This window comes from Rhipicephalus sanguineus, chromosome 3 (assembly GCF_013339695.2).
Source record: "Rhipicephalus sanguineus isolate Rsan-2018 chromosome 3, BIME_Rsan_1.4, whole genome shotgun sequence".
NCBI classification, from domain to species: domain Eukaryota; kingdom Metazoa; phylum Arthropoda; class Arachnida; order Ixodida; family Ixodidae; genus Rhipicephalus; species Rhipicephalus sanguineus.
Genome location: NC_051178.1, coordinates 170,599,724 through 170,619,496, shown reverse-complemented (window position 1 = coordinate 170,619,496; position 19,773 = coordinate 170,599,724).

The window sequence follows — 19,773 nt, the reverse complement described above, 5'->3', positions numbered from 1 at the left end:
TACATCGAATTTATGATATTGTTTTCTGATAGTTCAGTCCGGGAGCCAGATTCTACGAGTACCAAATCGTTCCTGACCCGCCGGAAAGCCACCCTCAGAGTGGGAGACGTTGTCTCCGAAGAGATCGAGCTGGGCTGGCGCGACACCCCGCAGGGATCGGTGATCTCCCCATCCTGTTCAACCTTGACATGGTCGGGTTGTCCAAGAGGCTCTCATGCATCGAGGACATTAACCACACGATTTACGTCGACGATATCACCATTTGGTGCTCGGGCGGCAGCGATGGGCAGGTCGAGCGCTCCTTGCAGTAAGCCATAGACACCACCGAAGATTACCTCCGTCCCCATGGGCATGAGGTGTTTCCCAAGCAAGTCCGAAATCCTCGTCTACCAACCCACTAGGCGAGGGCCCAAGCCCAAGGGCTGGAACCCGATCGCGGCGAGTGATATCAAGCTCCACACCGGAGACGGTGGCGCAATATCTAGAGTCGACTCCATTCGGGTCCTTGGCATGACCATCGCGTCCAACGGTTCCAACGCCAAGACTATACTCAAGCTCACAACCAAGACAGGTAACGCAGTTCAGCTGGTCCGGCGGGTGGACAACCGTCACCACGGCCTCAAGGAAGACAACCTCATCCGCCTTCGTGCTCTGCCACTTTTCATATGTCGCGGCCATGTACAACTGGCAGCGTGCCAAGCGCGACAAGCTCAACGTCCTGCTCAGGAAGATCACCAAGCGGGCCCTCGGTATCCCGATCAGGACGCGCACCAAGCGCCTGCTCAAGCTCGGAGTACACAATGCGCTGGAGGAAATTGCCGAAGCGCAGGAGCGGACCCAGGTCGCGCGCGTTTCGACCTCCCAGGCCGGTAGGCATATACTATGAGAGCTCGGCCACTTCCCGGCCGAAGTGAGCGAGAAGATGAGGAAGGTGCCCCGCGAGATTCGTGACTTCGTTACCGTGGCATCGATCCCGAGGAACATCCATCCCGAGCACAACCACCGCAGGCGACGGGCCAGACTCGCAGCCATTCTCAAGCAGATCCGCAGCGAGGAACGCAGCGTCAGCTTCGTCGACGCGGTGGTGTACCGCAGGAGCCGCGCCTTTTCTGCGGTCGTACCGCGGAAAAGGTCGCGACGGTACCAAGCACCACGTACTTATCTGGTTTTCCACACACGTTGGACTGGTCAAGGGCGCTCCTCCCAACCTCAACAATTCTGCCCCCAAGACCGCGCCGGTTGCGGGTAACGGCTTGGCTACAACGAGGTTGCGGAGAACAGGGTCGCGCCTGCCACGTACAACTAAATAACGGAACATTTTATTGCGATAGCAATTATATGGACAGCCTCGGCTAATTTTTGCCGTCGCCGTCGCCGCCGTCATGCACCGCATATGTATATGTGTGTATATATATATAGAAAAGCTACAAAGAAGAATAATTCGGAAATACTTTCCGACGCGCGGAATCGAACGGCCGACCTCTCGCTCCGAAACGCGGGGCGTTAGACGGCTAAGCCATGGAGAGTAGCGTCTTTCAGCATGTAATGGCGAGCTATTTATATACACCATTTACTTCAGCGTGCTTTCTTACTCACCAGCGAGATGGCGCGATGTGCGCGCTGGGCGCGCTTTAAAGGTCGTCGCCCCGCTCCTGCGAACGCCGAGGCTTTCGCCCTACAGGGCGTGGTCGCCTTCGTGCGCTTATCTCAAGGAAAGAAGGGGGCGGGTGGGGGAGGTGGAGCGGGGGGTTGTATGTCTTGTGCTTTCCCCGCGATGTCCGCGCTGAAGTCACAGAGCGTACGAAGGTCAATTCGCTCGCTGCAGCGGCCGCGTTTGCGAAAGAAGCGCGCTGTTCAAACAGAAATAAGTAACAACTGCGACATTTAGTTCGCGCTCGTCCATGTGTGTACCTGTTCGTTCGTTTCTTGCGTCCTGCTTTATGTTTCAGCAGTGCATTTCAAGTATCGAGCTGTGACGCATGATAGTTCGCGCTCGTCCTGTGTGTTCTTTTCGTGCGTCCTTTGGGCTCGAGCGACGCGCTGGCAATTTCGAGCTGCTTTCCGTTCATCGCGTTACATTCCAATTTGTTGCTATCGCATTCATTGCTTCGCCGTTGCGGCGAAACTGTGACTTTTTACCTCGCGCGAAGAGTGTACCCACTCCCTCACCTCAAACTTAATAGGCCTCAGGCCCTCACGCTCAGACTACTGCAGACGAAGAGGTACCCTAATCTGAGCTCCCTACACGCTATTCATCCCGAGGTGTTCCCCAATGACGCTTGCCCCGCATGCGGGAACGTAGCCACGCTAGCGCACATGCTTTCGGAGTGCAAGGCAACGTACACTAACCCCGATACTGATTCGTTCAGGTGGGTGGCGGCCCTCCACAGCTCCCTCTTTGTCGACCAACTCTGGACTGTCCAGCAGGCCCGCGGAGCGGCCGACAGACTTGGCCTGATGGTTCCGACGTGCGAAAATAAGATGACTTTTAAGGGCTCGTTTTTCTTTGTTAAACACATTATTAGTAAGAAGTAACAGACAATAATGGCAAAAAAGTATAGGGGGTGTTATTTCTAGCAATTGTGCTTTTGATAACATGTTTCTTGTTCTATAGTTTCTTAGTAGCGCACAGTGTATTATTGCATGTCTGCGTAAAATTGCGTCTAGCTTTTGTATAAGTTATAATGACGCAATTTATAAGTATTTAGTGTATAAGCGCATCTAGCGCTTGCGTATACTTGTTTAATAAACTTTCCTTTGTGTACTGGGTCTTAAAGCACCGGGACGACATACTCTTCTCCCATAGTGAAGTACGCATAATACTCCAAATCCCTTAACATTTGTTCCAAACGCTTTATTACCGAAAACTTAAAAGGTCCTAAAAGACACCGACTGTTCGTGAAGGTGTAGGGGCACCTCTCACGTCGGGACGGGGAGCGCTAGGCTCTCCGCTGTTTCGCGGGCCTTCTGGACAGCCCAGAGTTGGTCTTGTATAGCTCACATGCACCTAAGAACGTCGTCCCACTACTTCTTGTCCTCCAGATAGGAATCATGCGTCGCGCATCCACACAACATGTGTCCCAATTTCACATGCCCGCCGCACTTTGCACAAGCGAAGGATCCGTTGTCGTCCAGGTCGATTCGGCTCATACGCCAAGGATTGGGGTATGAGTTCGTTTGCAGCAAGCGGAGAGTGACTGAATGCGCCCTGTTAAGACTCTTGTTGAGAAATTAGAATTATCTGCGTCCTAAATAAAAGTGCTCGGTAAGCTCATTAAATGTCTGAAGTGGATCTTTAAAGGTCCTAGGAGGACACGAGTGGGTCTGCAGGGGAGCGCGGCTGGCAAGTCCTCACGCGGCCCTATGAGCGGATTTGTCTCCCTCGATAGCGCCCGTATGGGCTGGGAACCACGCTATAGAGTGGAGACAAATGGATCGAGTAACTTGGAAACCTTGGCATCTACCGCTCCCATAGCAAAGTGTCTTTCCGCGAATGCGTCAGTTGTCCCCATTGGAAGAACGCGTCCGTTTCGCTCGCATAGCAGCGCTCTATATCATTCAAGCCTGGGCCTTCACGAGGCCCGCACCTACGTGGCCTTAGCTACCACCCCGGTCGACCACCTGACTTAGCGCACTGGTCGGACGGTCCTTTGCATCGACCGCTCTTAGAGTTTATCCAGGAAACCGAACTGTACATTTTTATTTAACTTATGCCGTAGGGCATACTGGCTCCAATGAAAAACTGGGGCAGCTACGGACTAGTGGTACTAAAACTGTGGAAACAGCGCAGCTGGTGACCTTGCCCTCTTCGTTTCCCGCTTCCTCCCCCTCACTTCCCTTCCTCACCCCCTTGCTCTACTATACTACACAAGGCTGTGCTATGCTTTCTTTCTCTCTCTCTATTTCTTTCTCGTTCTTTCCGCCTCTTTCTCTCTCTCTCTCTGTTTCTCTTTCTCTCTGTCTTTCATCCTTTCTATCTTTCTTTCTCTCTATCCTTTTCCCGTTCTTTCGCCCACAGCAACTCAATCACGTGGTTCCCATAAATGATTGTTTTGCTACCGTGCCTGGATAGCTGAGTGGGCCAAATGGCAATCCGTCTTCATACTTGGCTATTCGACTATCGAGGCATGAATGGCTCGATTTCACTGTGACCCAGATAGAAGACAAGCAAGACTGTTTTTCCAGGAAATTATTCGAAGTAGAGAAAACAAAAGAATGTGTCCCTTCGTGGTTGGCTAAGCTAGAACCCCTGGTTACAATGAAATAATTTTAAATGGCAGTGTTACTCACACCGCGATTGACGGCAGATGTGTGCTAGCAATTTTCGGTGTCTCTTGTTGTAATATAATTCTGTTGTCCCCGTCTAAGTGATGCGCAACCGGAAATAAAGACGAGTGGTCACGAGGCGTGCCTTCGGACCGTGGATACCCAGGTTTGAATCCCGTCTCGTCAAGAAATTTCATCTCGCTTTGTTCATTTCTTCTCCTCCTCCTCCTCGCCAGCTATCATCTCCTCTCCCCCTCTTCCTCTGCACTTCACTGAGCAGAGTTTTCGCTTAACGCACGCCTCCCTCCTCCTTCCCGGCTTCTTGCCTCAGCACTCCTCGTTTTACTACGCTTTACTCTCTCCCACCCCAGGCTCCAATCTCCTTCCCCACCGCTCTCGATCGCTCTCATTCGCTCCGCTCTCGCCTTGCAATGTCTTCTCTTTCCCTCGCACCTGCAATACTGGGCAGTGGGGCTTGGCCAGTTCCTGTGGCGCATACCCTCCCGAGTTTTTGCGAACGCCTCGCGAGGTATTGGCAAGCTTAGACAGCTCCGTGTTGAGGGCACATGTAAGCCCTATACGTTCCATGCGGGTTTGACTATGTTGAGGAAACGTTTTCTCACTAACTGAAAGAAATTTGATATAACACTTTTGGTGAATCTTTTACCACTTGAACCTAAATATTGAGTTAATTTGCATCTTTCAAAATTTGTTACACAAAAACTGTCAAGTCAATCATTCAATTCTGGTACAGTAGTTGTATGCACTTATGCAGAATACAGGGGAAAGTAATCAACTGGTTATCCTAGAGTGCATAGAAGATAATCGTACCTAAGTTCTAAAAAAATGGTTTTGAGAAACACCGTTACACTATTTTACTTAGTAGCTACGAGCTTGGTATTTATTGCAAAAGTCATTCTTTCACTTTCGATTCAGTCATGCCTTCCTTCTTTTGTGAGCCGTCGTGCACAGGGGCGTAGCCAAGGGGGGGGGGGGGGTGGGGGGGTTCGAACCCCCCCCCCTCGAAATTTTTCAGGTTTGCTTGCGTATATATACACGCACACATACAAACGCACGCACGAACGTACATAAAGTATGGTTGAAACCCCCCCCCCCCCGAAAAAAATTTCTGGCTACGCCCCTGGTCGTGCACCTCCATTCGCATTGTGCAGTCGATTGTGGTCAACTTCATTCAGCAAATTGACTGTATTTTGACCTACCTTCAATCCTCACTTCAGAATTTTGGCATGTGCGATACTGTTATCATTAAACGAAAAAGCAGCATCCAATGTCGCAATCCTTAAGACTCTGAAGCCTAAACAAAGAGAGCAAGGACTCTGCGACGCAATTCCTATTAGTTCAACATTTACACCGCACTATTTGCACGCGCAATTCTGTCTAATTGCATCACAAATAATATTTGTGTTCATTAGAGCATATCCGTTGTCACCCTGCTCTCGATTCGCCTCGAAAAAGGCTGTAAAAACTGAGAGGTTCGACGATGAAGAGCTTGCTGGTTCAGCGTTCGGCACCTCAGTACGTCGCCGGCATTTATTCGCATTTACAAGAGAACTGCATTGGTTGCCGCAAAATGTACACTTGCTTAACACCTTCCTTACCCTCAGCATCCCAACTGATCGACGGGCACGAAAGACACAAGGTGTAATGAAGCTAGGAGCTGAAAGTGTTCGAACAGACGCGCTCCGAAGAACAAGTGCAAAGAAGAAAAAGAAAAGGCGCACGGCGTCTTCGGACTGCATTAGAAGTTACCCGACAATTTCTTATATACAGCTCACTCCAGACAAGCATTTTGGCTTTCATACAGGAAGTTTTATTGTTGTTGTTGTTGTTGACCTTTTTTTTTTTTTCAGAAAAAAGGGCCCTAAGCACGGAGCGCATATTCGAGGGGCTTGTCCTGCGTTCACTCACTACTTACTTCCGGAAAAACTGGTTTTTCAGCCACAAGAAAGACTTTTTAAGTACGAATATGGAAAATATGCCCACTTCCCAAATTGCAAAGCAAAGAAAAAGTACTTTTTTTTTTAATTTCGCTTTACTCTGGCCTTTCCTCAATCGGGGAAATGGGAGCAAGTGAAGCGTATCTGACCTACTGCTTTTGTTTCTTTGTTTCATTCTTTCTTTATTTATTTTGCATTGCGTTAAGATACCTCCTAACGTAAGCGTTCACTTTTATTATAGGTATAGCTGCCATCCCCGGAACGCTTGTTTTCGGGCTGAATCGGTATGGCGTCTTTGGAACGGCCTAACCTTTGGAATCATCACACCATCATGAAAACACGGGTCAGGAATTCAATTTTCTCGAAGTCGTAATTTTGCTGAAATGTGCAATTCCTGATATACTGACCTTGATGTTTTGTCCAACTGATCGCTTTTAGTCCGCCAGCACGTAATATACCAACGAAGCGCCCATAGCAAGTGTACTGCTTCCCAATTGTTTTTTGCACCGTCGGCAGAACGTATTCGTATGCTTGAGTTTAGTTCAGTTAAGTTCACATTGGTGGTCAAGAAAACGGCAGGAAGTGGAAAATGGAAGCTTGCGATTAAAAAAACCGTTCCAGCACAGTTCCAGCCTTGAAGAGGACAAGTCCACTTGTCGAAACGTTGGCTCGAGCACCCACCCCCTGTTTACGGATTTTTTCATTGGTGGTCAAGGCACTCGCTTTCCGACCAGGGGGACCCGGGTTCATACCCCAGCTCCGGAAAGGAACGTTATTTAGTTTTATTTATTGGTGCGCGCCAGCTGCAGGTGAAGAGGGTTTTGGGTGAGCGCGTCACGTGTTTTTTCCGCGGCGGCGGGTTTTTCGAAACACCACCGCTAACAGCATCACAGGTCAGTGAATACACGCTTCGCTTGAAAAAAAAAAATCCTTCACCTTTATACAGCGAAACTGTATACGGCTTTTTGAAGTATAACAATGGGCGCTACAACAACAAAAGTTGCTTTAAAATAAAGCGCCGAATGATCAAAGTCAGTTTGTACAGAGTTTTATTGTCCTCAGTTTAACTTGTCTGGAGCAATAAATTTCTGAAATGGAGGTATTTTGTGCCGTTTACCATGTTTGTAATATTTTTTTTCTCGGAGCCCTCTGACAGCAAAAAAAAAAAACACTCATAAAATTATGTTTCACTTGCTCTTTGACGGCAATAAATATCGTGACCAGGAAGCCCACGGCTTTTTCGATAGGTGCGCTCAAGTTTCCGAAATTGCGACATTGGCGAAAAAGCGTTTTCTTTTTCTTTTTTTTTTGCGGCAAAAATTTGTGTGTTTTGTTTAGGCGAACGCAATACTTTTTCGCGAAACTTACTTCGAAATAATTGTTCTGCGTATAATACCTGCGCCTAGAGCAAATTTCAACAAAATCGGCAATGGTAGCCGGAACCTTTCGTTCGTTTTATCTGGACAGATCCCAGAGTAATGGCATTACTAAGTTATCTGCAACAGCTAAGTAACCCTTCAAACCGGTGAAATAAAAATAAAATTTAGTCGCAGTCTGGTCGTGATAACAACAGGTACACTAAGAAAAAAAGGAGAGTATGTGTGACTCCTTTCGGTTAGTCCTGCCTTGCCACGTAAATGACTCTCTTTAAAGAGACCCGTTAACTTTCTTGTGGGTCACACGACTCTCCGAAGAGAGTATAATGATCTCCAAAGAGAATTGACGTGTCTCCTTAAAGAGAGTCATTTACGTGGCAAGCCAGAACTCTCGAAAAAGAGTCAAAAGACTTTCTTTTGAGTGTAGCAGTCCCGGTGGCATCTCTGCTGGACTACTTTTGTGCCGACCACTGACCACCAAAAGACTACTCTGGCATAACCATAAGAATACGGCAAGGATTACTTTTTTTTACTTATTACTTCTTCTGGAAATGGCGTTGACTTCGTCGCATACGACAGCATATAAAATAAGCGTGAGGCTTGCAGACCCCGCAGAAAATGACTGCGAGAAATGCCTAAAAAAAGGGTTGCTCGGAATTAATTCGGCTTACTCATTACCAAGCATGCTAAATAATCGACTAGAAGATAGAACCTCATTATTTGTCTCTTTTTCTTGCATTCTTTTTTCTTTTTATACTTATTTCATTCCATTCATTTAAAGTCCTCGGGACATACCGCCGCGGTGCTACCGCGGTTACGGTACTCGGCTTCTGACGCGAGAGTCGCGGGCTCGATCCCTGAGGCGGCGGTCGCATTTCGATGGAGCCGAAATGCTAGAGGCACGTACAATGTCAGTGCACGTTAAGGAACACAGGATGGTCGAAATTTCCGGAGTCCACCACTACGACGTGCCTCATAATCATATCGTGGTTTTGGCACGTAAAAGCCCTAATATATTATTATTATTATTATTATTATTATTATTATTATTATTATTATTATTATTATTATTATTATTATTATTAGATGCGAAGTATCTTGAGGCCGAGCTCAATCCGGTGGTGGTGGTGTGCGGCGTGACCACCCTTACTGCGCCTGCGCATACTCTCTCCACTCACCCTCTCCACTTTCCCTCTTTCCACTTTCCCTCTCCCCTCTCCCTTTCCACTCTTCCTCTGAAACGCGGGCTAGACATGCCGAAATTCTCTCCTGCGCAACGCCGCGATGAGCTCGAGCGCATGCGCGTCCCCTCCCCTTCTCTCTCCTCTCCTACGCTGCCCCCCTCTCTCCCGCCTGTCAACCGCGTTCCCCGCTCGCCCTGTGAGAATTAACGGCCAGGCTAGATGGAAGATACGACGCGCGTAGCGTCCCTCTTCGCGTTCCACGACGCGAGGTCGGTAGCATGCCCAACGAACGCCAACGGAACGCGATCGTGCAAGTGCTCCGGCTTCGCATCGCCTCATGGTCCCCTTTAGCGGGAGATGGTGTAATTTTTATTATTATTATTATTATTATTATTATTATTATTATTATTATTATTATTATTATTATTATTATTATTATTATTATTATTAACTCCTCGTGATTAGGAGTCATTCATGTCAGGCTTCTCGCAAGCCTAACGCCTCCAGCTCCAAATAAATGCTTGCTTGCAAAAATATCGCGCATGAACGTCTTTGGCTTCTGCCATCTTCTCGGAGTGCTTCGGGTAGCAATCGAACGCGCCAGCAGTGTCGTGCTATCCAACAGACGAAACTGAGTCACGGAAGCGGATAATTCATTGAAATGTGCTGCATCACTCAAGCTATAATTTCCAAAGCCCAAGCAAACGAAAGTTTAGTTTTAGTACTTCTAACTTTTTTTTTTTACATTTCACTCATGTAATGGCGTTTTCCATCGGCTGCGCATGTGCATAAAGAAACTTAAGTCGCGGGCAAGCCCATTTCGATGGCATTAAGAGAAGTCACTTATTATGTGTATGTCCCTTCATATGTGTATGCGCGCTTGTGTTTCCAGAGTAGCACAAATGGGTCCTCCGGAAAATCTGTTATGTATTGCCTCCAGAGCCTCCTTAACGGTCCTACATTCTTATTACCGAACTCAGGACCAAATATATATGGCCACTAGCTGGCTAAGCACTTCGCACTGAAGCAGCGCCAGAGGACACTCTTCCTTCTGACTGATTGCGCCCGATCGATGCTCTTAACGACCTAAGAGGCCTCAGGTCTACCCACGTGGAACTGTGCTGTTTCATTGGTGGGTGTTTGTCCTACGTCGGCTCGTGTATGTGAATGGTTTTTGACCACATTCATGATAAGTGTGCTAAGTATAACATTTTTTCTTTCTTTTTTTTCGTGAATAATGAACAGCTCTAGTAATAAAAGATTATGCAGATCCAATGCGTCTGCTACAAGTATGTGTTAAGCAGACTTTAGAGCTGGGGTCAACTACGTGTTTTCGGTTGCGTTTTTTCTTTCTTCCTTCTATATACAACGACCAAGGGAAGGAAACCTTCGCTGTAAGAACAGCAAGAAAAAGGAATGAAGAACGAATTAAGGAATGAAGGAACCGGAGCAATGTGGTGCCAACAGCACAAGATTCATAGTTTACCCGCTTACACACGAAACAAAAAGAAAAAAAATCGCCAACGTTGTAAGATTACTCTTTTTCAAGCAAGTTCAATGATGACACGCTTGCACTTTCTTCATCAATTTTCAATATTATCGTGAAAGATGTCGAAAGCGTCTTCCTGCAGTTTTCTATGCAACTGGGTGACGTGCTTGGAAGCGTGCCATCGTTGAACTTTAATGCGAAATAATGCTCGTACCTTGTCTCGAAGTCGCCGGTGGTCACATGAAACGCAGTTTGTTGCGTTTCCATTTCATCTCGTCGACGGTGTGCCAAGCGAAGAAGCAGTAAACGCACTTGATCGTGGGTGGCTCCTCTGATGTCTGTCCCATCTTCGCACGACATTTTTTTCTAACGAAAACGCGTTGTACTACAGACACAGACAAAATTTTGCAATATACCGGAGCGCCGTTCGAGACCTGCTTCCGGGACACTAGACGGCTCAGCGCGCGCGTCAAGGCTACAGTGGACTAAGCGCATGCGCGTCCTGTATTCGCTCGTTTACCTGCCTTGTCGCAGATCGCTGCTTGATTTAATATAGACATTTTCAAGCGAGAGAAGAAACACCTCCTTTCTGGACTGTGGAACGGGAGTACAAAGGCTGACGTAACTGCCTTGACAGTGTGTTTTCAAGGTGGGCGGGGGGGGGGGAGGGGGGAGGGGGTTACGCCTATTTAGCATAGTCACTGGAAAAATTTTCCAGCGACTCTAATTTACCATGGCGCGCCTTCTCTGAAAGTTGTATAGGACGCGCATGCGCTTAGTAATCGTCCATCGTTGCCTCGACTATAAGTGCCGCGATATCCTCCTCGCGGTGGGCTAGGAGAGGACATCGAGGTACCCCAGCCTAGACAATGACCTTAGCCTCGCACCTTTAGGAGCCATATACGGTAACTCAAGGCTAGGCAGTATATGGCTACTTAGAGCCATATAGTCTTAGGGGTCGTATAATGTCTTAGCGAACCACTGTCCCTGCTGCATTCGTGGCCGATTTTGTTCGCATACTATCCGATGCTTCGCAACTATGCACCTTGTCAACGAAGGCTCCCTGGACGCAGCCATAATGCCCTCTAGGCTGTTTGTAATATGCGTGCCCCCCCATCCCCCAAAGTGCACTGCCGACGCTGTGACGTCAGCTTTTGCACTCCCGTGACAAAGCCCAGAAAGGAGGTGATCCTTCTCTCCGTTGAAAAAGTCTATATATTGGCGTAGCCGGGGGAGGGGGGGGGTAGGTGTAAACCCCTCCTAGATTTTTCAGTTTTGCATGTGTATATATACACGCACACATACAAACGCATGCACCCACATACCTAAAGAATGGCTGAACCTCCCCCCCCCCCCCTCCGAAAAGAATTTCTGGCTACACTACTGATACCTTCCCAATTAACTCTGACTGCGACCCTTTCTTCAGTGAAGCCTCGTAGGAATCGATGTATCAGCGCACTGAGGGGCGGAATACAAAGCTGTGCACGTTCTGAAACATGATATGAAATTGTCGACATCTGCACCGTAAAAAACAAAAAAAAAATGCAGCGAAAGCTTCGCGCATGCGCACAAATAAGCATTGCTTTCACCTTTTATAAAAAAAGAGTCGACCTACGTTTGCATTTGCGCTTGCCCTCGCGTTGCTCCGAAGTTAAAGACGCGGCCAGTTTATTCGTTATAAACAGCATTAGGTCCGTATACGGTAACACGGCCGCGACTGTGTAATAACTATGCAATGGGTTCGGCGTGGACTCGCACGGGTTCTCTTGTTGCTACCGCTCGCCCTGCCGGATATCCGTGGTGCTCACAAATTCTATCAATAGTTTAGTGCCACGTCTGACCCAAATAGTACTTCCGCGCCGAAGCGATATCATACGGCCGGCCAATGGCGGTCCTCCAGATGCCATCTTCGATAATATATACAGTGAGCCTAGCCTGTTTTATTTTCAGGACTCCTGTCGGTATACGGCATGTACGTGTGCGTTTTCTCTTGCTGGATTTCTTAACAAAATTATCACCTGATCTACAGAAAGCATAGCGGAATATTTTTTACAGCTAAGCTGTATATGTCTAGGCGAAAGCAAAATTCGTCCGTCCTATGTATGCAAAAATTCCTAGCGCGTAGTAAGGTACGCGTTTGGGCTGGTTGGTTCACGATTGCGAGTGAAAAACAGCGTTAAAAAGACGGGACAAGAAAGGACACTGCCTCTGCGCAGCCTGATTCTTCGATTTTTTGTAGTTTCATTGCGATAGTGGTGAAGTATATTGACGCTGACTGAAGGAATAAAACACATTTGGTCGTTAGTCAGCGCCGTGGTCTCGTGTCCTTTCTTGTCCCGTCTTTTTAGCGCTGTTTTTCACTCGTAATCCTATAGCGCTTATGTGCCACAGAAATTGGGCAATTCCCGCTACTCATCCACTGGTCCACTGAATGTGAAGAAGGGAACACACAGGTAGCAAACAACAATTAATATTTCTGGAGAGACGTAGTCAATAATTGAGAAACACTCCAATGAACCGTAGAGATAAACACCGGGGTCGCACATTTCAACTTCGCTGGTTGACCATCTGTACAGCGTGCTTGGGCGGTGGATTTTTTTTAGTATAGATGAAGACAGAAATACCTGCTCGATGGACCATTTATAAAAAACTTCGTGATAATTTCAGCACGCTACAAGAAAGAAGCACGAAGATTTTTAGATATGGGTCAGTGGTGGATTAATTATGAGAAGCGTCATTCGCACGTTAAATATCTTTGAGCACGCGGTCAGCTTAAACGAAGTAAGAAGTTGCATGAACGGGGATATATAAATACTGCATTCAGGAGCGATTCAGGGGCACCATCGATGGTTGTCTGCACCGAGTATGCAAGTACTTCGTTTCAGCTGCTGCGACGCTTTTTTTTTTAAGACGATAAGACCGTATAAGGAGCTCGTAGAGGGGTTATGCATTGTCGCTGTAAGTTATGTGAACTCGACTTAATGAAGTTATGGCAGCGCTCGAATTAGTTCGTTAAATCGGAAAATTCGTAAAATCGAGAAAGTGATTTTTCACTTTCTCGGCACTTTCACTAAGCAAACGGGGCCCTGGACTGAGGGCTCCACCCTCGGGGACTTGACAAGCAAAACGAACAAAAACAATGTTTTCTACAGTAACGCAGCTGCACGAGGACTTTCTATCCGTGCACTACGCGACCAGGATCCCAATAATATGCAGGAGGAGAACAGGGACCGATTACTTACATATAATGAAGTCACAGAGCATTACTATATGAACAGAAGGGAATTCCCAGTGCCACACGCTAAGCTCAATAGAGCTCAAGCGGTGACGCTGTGATTGTTAAAGACAAGCACTTATCCGAATCCAAACTTTATTAGCAAGATATATCCAGAAAGAGTTACAAAGCAATTGCGAGAGGTGCAATGGCATCATTACTCTGGATCACATGCTTTGGCAGTGTCCCGTGGCTTTCACAGACTGTGACAAGGAAAGAGAGTGGTGGCATAGAGTCCTTCACAGTGGAGCTCTTTCAGATCAAATACAGGCCGTCCAGAAGGCCCACGATACGGCTGCAAGGTTAAACCTTACTGTCCCGACGTGGGAGCCGCCTGCGTCAACCTAACGGCCGATCTTCAGGACCAGAATAAAGTTCATCATACCATACTGCTACTACTACTCTGAAGGAAGTACGTGGTCTGGCAGATGGATGCGACATCTCGAGAAAGCAAACTTGGCATAATTGGGCACTTTCCTGGCGGTTGTAGGAATACGTGGTTATTTGTTCAGGTTATTGCGAATAAACAAGTCAATAAAAAGTTCTTATAGCAAAAGAAGGCGAAATCCACGCTGCACTTGGGTACCGCATAGTAATCCGTGCTTAACTTTTGCAAGACGTAAGGAGCCGCAGCGGGAACTACACGTGCGGCGCTGGGACTAAGGCTTAGACGACCTCGTGAGCGCCACGTATCCACGGCGCGAACGCTCCTCAATCGCTCATCTCCTCGTCACCGCCACGTTTCGAACCGGCTACGCTGAGCATTTTTCGCTACATCCGGGTTTTTCGCGAGTTCTCTGAAGGTCACAGCCAACGGCAGCGCCAACATCGACACAAAGCGCTTTCCTCTCAAAAGAAAATTTACTGCTGAGCGCATTAGAACTGTTGCCACAGCTTGTATGGCTGACCCCGGAACGGCAGTCAACAATGTGGGTGGAAGCAGAGGTGGAAAAGAATAAAATTGGCGCCGAAAGTTTCATATTATCCTTTAATATATTCTAGAACGCAGGCGCCAATCTTATGAGCTTCCCGCAGACGGCCCGCTATAAGTAACAACGCGAAATAAAAATAAAATTCTTTGGTGCACATGGCACTCCTTGAAGGACCTTTCATCACAGTCCTTTTGAGTTCAGGCAGCTGCCGCACTCATCGTTACTCCCTGCTGGGAGTTGGCGAACGCGGTACCTTTTCCTGCTCGCCAGACTGGACTTGCGGCGAGGCAGAAATCAGCGAAGCTGCAGGCTCTTCGGACGCGCCAGACGACGCCACGCTCGTCGAGAACTGCGTAACCTCGGAGGTCACCTCCGTACCGTTATTCGCTCGGTGGTCCTCGCTCGTAGTTAGCTCCGGACCCAGGTCCGCGACAGCGGCAAAGTCCGGAGCTGCGCCGTCCAGGGACGGTCGGCCAACTTCCGCGGAAGCGTTGTCGTCGTGCTGCTTCACTTCCAGTGTCACGTTCCATTGCGGTCCGGACACTTCCGACTCCGCAGGCGTCCCGGTAGTAATACTTGGGAGAGTAGGACTGGCCGTAGGAACGGCGGCAGGCGACAGCGACCAAAAAGGCGCCTGTACGGAAGCGCTAGCGAAGTGGGTCCTCGAGCGCCGCCTCCATCGGGTTACCCTCACGAGCTTCCACCGGTCCCGGTCGACTAGGCGCGGCGCGTCTTGGGTTACGCGCTCCTCCTGCCCTCGCGATCCCGACGTCCCCAAGAGCGCTGCGGGACGCGTGGGCTGCTGGAAGAGGCGCCGGTAGACGGCGGGAAACACGATGGCGGCCCCGTCACCACCGTCGGCAGAGACCGAATAGCCCGTCTCCAACGACCTGTTCTTCTGGGCGAGCACGCAGACAGCCGCGGCGGATGCGAGTCCGGCGGCAAGCGCGCAGACGCACACGGCTGAGATCAGGCTGCGCCAGCCATCATGGAGCCGCAGGTCGCAGCTCTTGCGGGGCAGCAGGGACGTCAGAGAATCGGTAGGCTCGGCGGCCATAGTCTTCTTCTTTATGGTGTCGTGCCTGTACTGCGCTGGCACGTGACACATGCAGGTCGACTGATGATGATAATGATGATCCTCTTTCTGATGGCGATCACCCATAAAGGTAGATGGCCCAAGAACCAAACCGCGGGACGTTTAAAGTAAGGACCTATGAAGCTAAGAGAAACTGGAAATTTAGATTAAAAATAAAACATCGAATAAATGAGACCATGGGATACTCTACTACTTCTCCTCACTATTGCTGAGGAATCGCTGAAGGGAATAAAGACGAGAAATATTCAGAAACATTAATAACCAGGCACGAAGATAAACTATCTAATCGTGCTGTCTAATACTGTGGCTATCCCTTCCACTCTTGACCTTTTCTGTCTTCTAAAGCGCCTCCACTTCCATAGAACGTCCAGTTACCCACACCTATAACAGCTCCGGCTGATAATGAACAGATCCGAAGAATATGATGAAATGATGAGCTTGGTGTGGCCAATCAACTGCTACTGCCCAACCCCTCCCCGCACCCTCAATGAATGGGTATGATGAAGATGATGATGTCTTCAATGAATAAACTGTGGCACAGGAGGAGGAGGAGAGGTTGAGGAAAGGAAAAGGCGCAACTTCTGCAACCCTAATTGGGAGCACGGCTCAGCGCCTGTGGCACATACCCACAATAGCAGCTTGACCAAGAGCGAGAGAGAAACAACTTTATTAATGTAAGGCTGCTTGGTTGCTGGTTACTGTGGTTGGTCCCTCCTCCAGGGACCCACTGGCTATTGCGGCTTGCCGCGTGTGGTCAAGGGTTGCCACAATTGGCTCCAGTACGGAGAATCATGTCTTCTGCGACCAATTCACGAGCATGTCTGTAAGTAGCAGCAAGACGGTGTCTGCCTGACGCTGCTTGCAATGGTACGTTATGTGTTCAAGTACTGGGGTGGAGCCACACTACGAACATTTGTGGCTGTGTCGCTTGGGCAAAGTTTTATAAGTCTGTGTAAGTGTAGATAAGAGTTTCTCTGCATTCGGTGCCTGCCCCTTGCCTGTTGCCTGTTGAGCTTGGGGCGAGGTTACGAAGCACGCATATGCGCAGCTATCCTTGAGATCCTTGTCGGGATATTCCAACATACCTTAAAGATTATCATTGTTATTGTCCATTTGTTTGCAATGCTCCGTCACCCAGTGTGAATGCTACAAGGACACGCGAACGTAAGATTTCGCATACGAATCAAATAATACTCAAATAGAAATGTAATTTTTTTAAGAATACGCTGTTTCAAGCATCAAATACTGGTTTTAATCAGCTGAGGAATGACGCTTACCGAGGTCTCACAGAAGAGAGAATGATGCAAGTAGAATTGTTCCGAATGATTATGCGGCAAGAGAGTTGTGGTTCCTGCGCAGGGGCATCGATTCTCGAGATGACACATGGGGCCAATTACACCCACTATGAATTCCTGACTTTTATGCACCATACAGGTGTGACTATGTTGCGCTGGTTTAGGGAAATAAATTTATTATTCTGGCATTTTCACAACATTTCCCGCCCCACAAAACACGAAGGGAGCCTCTGAGTGTTTTAGCCACACTTTGTTTTATTATCTCAATAACTAAACATATTTGATTACCACAGTGGTGCATACCCCTATTTTTCTTGTTTTGATTATTAGTCATTTATATCAGTTGCCTTTATTCCTTGTTAGTTTTTGTTATCATTTTGTTTTAAAATATTATTTAAATAATCTGCTTGGTAAATGTTTCTCTTCACCACTGTTTCCAGATGGCACTGCCATACATTACGATTTTTCTTTTAGTTTTTTGCGTGCAGATGTGGCACTGACCTTCCTTTACACCTTTTTCACTTTGTATTCATATAACTCCTTCTAATGAAAAACCAGCAGTTAATAGATAAACAGTGCACCTGTTAAATAGCATGTTCGGTGTTCCAGTTGCTTCGCTGTTTTTCTCGGTATGTCGCTCAGCCACCAAATTAACCCTTTGTGCGTTTACCTATACTCTTGACATCATCGTATAAAAGCCGGCTGTGGTAAATTCATATAGGCTACAAAGAAATAGTATAATACAAATTTCATCAAAATCAAGCCAGCAGTTTACTGAAAAAATGTGGGACATATATGTCCCACAGACTCATGAGAGTGCTTTCAAAAAGTGGAAAAACACTGTCCCCTGTCTCATGAAGGCACCATCTCGACATTGCATCAACGGGTGTTTGTGATGGAAACAGCCGAAGCAAGTGGCACAGCGTATCACTTCTCAAGATGTGCTAAAGAAAGTTGCGCGGACCGCATTTCCAGCAGTAGATCACCACCTGCGCCTGCGCCTCTTGTGAGCCTTCATAGCGCCGCGGTCTGTTCCTGTAAAGCTTACTTCACCGCATGCACCAACCATTTTTTAGTCCATTTGCCTGTCCTTGCTTTGGCTGTCAAAATTTTCAAGTACGGCCGTTGTCCCTGAATATGTGCCTACTTTTCAAGAGCTATATTATATCAAGAAAAATATTTCCACAGACGAGTATCCGCAATTACACTGAGGGATGAGCGTGGCAATTTCGCAGGGGATTGTGTTTCGATGCATTTATCGGTCAAGTTATTGTGCAAATTTACAAAAATACGTGGTGAATGGAAGCTAAAATCGCCTCTCTGAAAAACCAGAAAAAGAGGAAATTATCCGGCATTTAGATTGGTGGGTTCTTTCAATCTGAAGAAGAGGAAAATTCAGAACCTATCATAAAAAAATTTGTCGAAATTCAGTGACATTTTAACACTACTTCCGCCTTTCGAAAGTGTGGTAAAAGATTTTTTCTCGAGAACACGAAGACTTAGGTCAGATATGAGTGACTTATCGTTGCACTAATTGCAACGGGTGATGTGGGAGAAAATTTTTGCTGCAGACGGAAAAGTGGGATGTAAGTGTCCCACTGTCGCACAAAGGATTAAGCACAACCTAGCATTTTTGTAAATGAATAAGTAATATTATTTAGAACATTGAGAGACATTAATGCCATTAGCATTCTTGGGACACTTCACACATTTTTCCGGTATTCATGTATGTAAGGCATCACAAATTTTGGGCTCAACAATAGTTTGGAAAGCTGGCTTTGTCACAGAACAACCACATAATACAGCTGAAAGCAGTGTAGTGGGTGGTAAAGTCAGCTGGCGACTCAAAACTTAGTGCAGCAGTGCACTTACAGAAGAAAAAAAACCGTCAGTGGCAGTAAGACCACCTGTTAGTTCCTACAACATCTGCTGGGTGTATCCTATCCTTCAGACTCCTGACCGCCTTCCCAAAACAAGCAGTGACGTCTTTCCTTTTGGCCAATCAAGATCGCTTGCAAGATACACTGGCCTTGTCGACAACGTCCATTTTCTAAACGATCACGATTGCTTCCAAGATAAGCGAGAGCTCGCTGTGTTTACCATTGCTGCTGCTTCGGCTACTCATGCTTCTTACTAGACGAATGGCAATGACAAAAACACCACATTGGGCACTGATGCACAGCACGAAATATGGAACTACGCCAATTGTAGAGTGTGCAATTGCCTCACATGCTGCAGAGGTGAGCATTAAAATCGTGGCCCTTTGTCCCCTACTACTGCCAGAACAGACGCTGCTCTGTGGCATGGAGTGCAATTTGCAAAAACTCTGTGCAACTTAACTACTTGGCCAGTCGCACCAGAAGCTGCAGTTGATTTATTGCATCGGTATTCCTTTGCAGCACCTGTGAAATTTTATTATACTGATATTGCAGATAAACATGTTTCATTATACTGGAGTTAGAAATGCATGGTGGTCTATGGACATGCGTTAAATACTTCTTATATTGAGGATTTCATTATACTGAAGTTCATTGTATTGAGGTTTAACTGTACCAATTTGTATACTAATGACGTTTTTATAATAGCTTCACCTCAAGTACCTCATGTGCAGGTGCACACTCACAAGAAATTTCCAAGCGGAAGCCTATAACTGTGAATTTATGCAACATGCAGAATGGCCGCTGCAGAAGGTCACTTATTACGTAATTTACTTCCCATATGCCATGTGATAGTGATTTTTGGCACCCAGTAGTCCTGCTGACTGCTTGCCTTTATCTCAACAGCAACATGTTGCCGACAGCTTTGCAAAAGGTGGCCAAGAGTTTCACCACCTGCGCTTGCAAAGCTAAGGTTAGTGCATTGTCAAATAGAAGTTCACCAGAGCTTACATTTGCCTCTACATT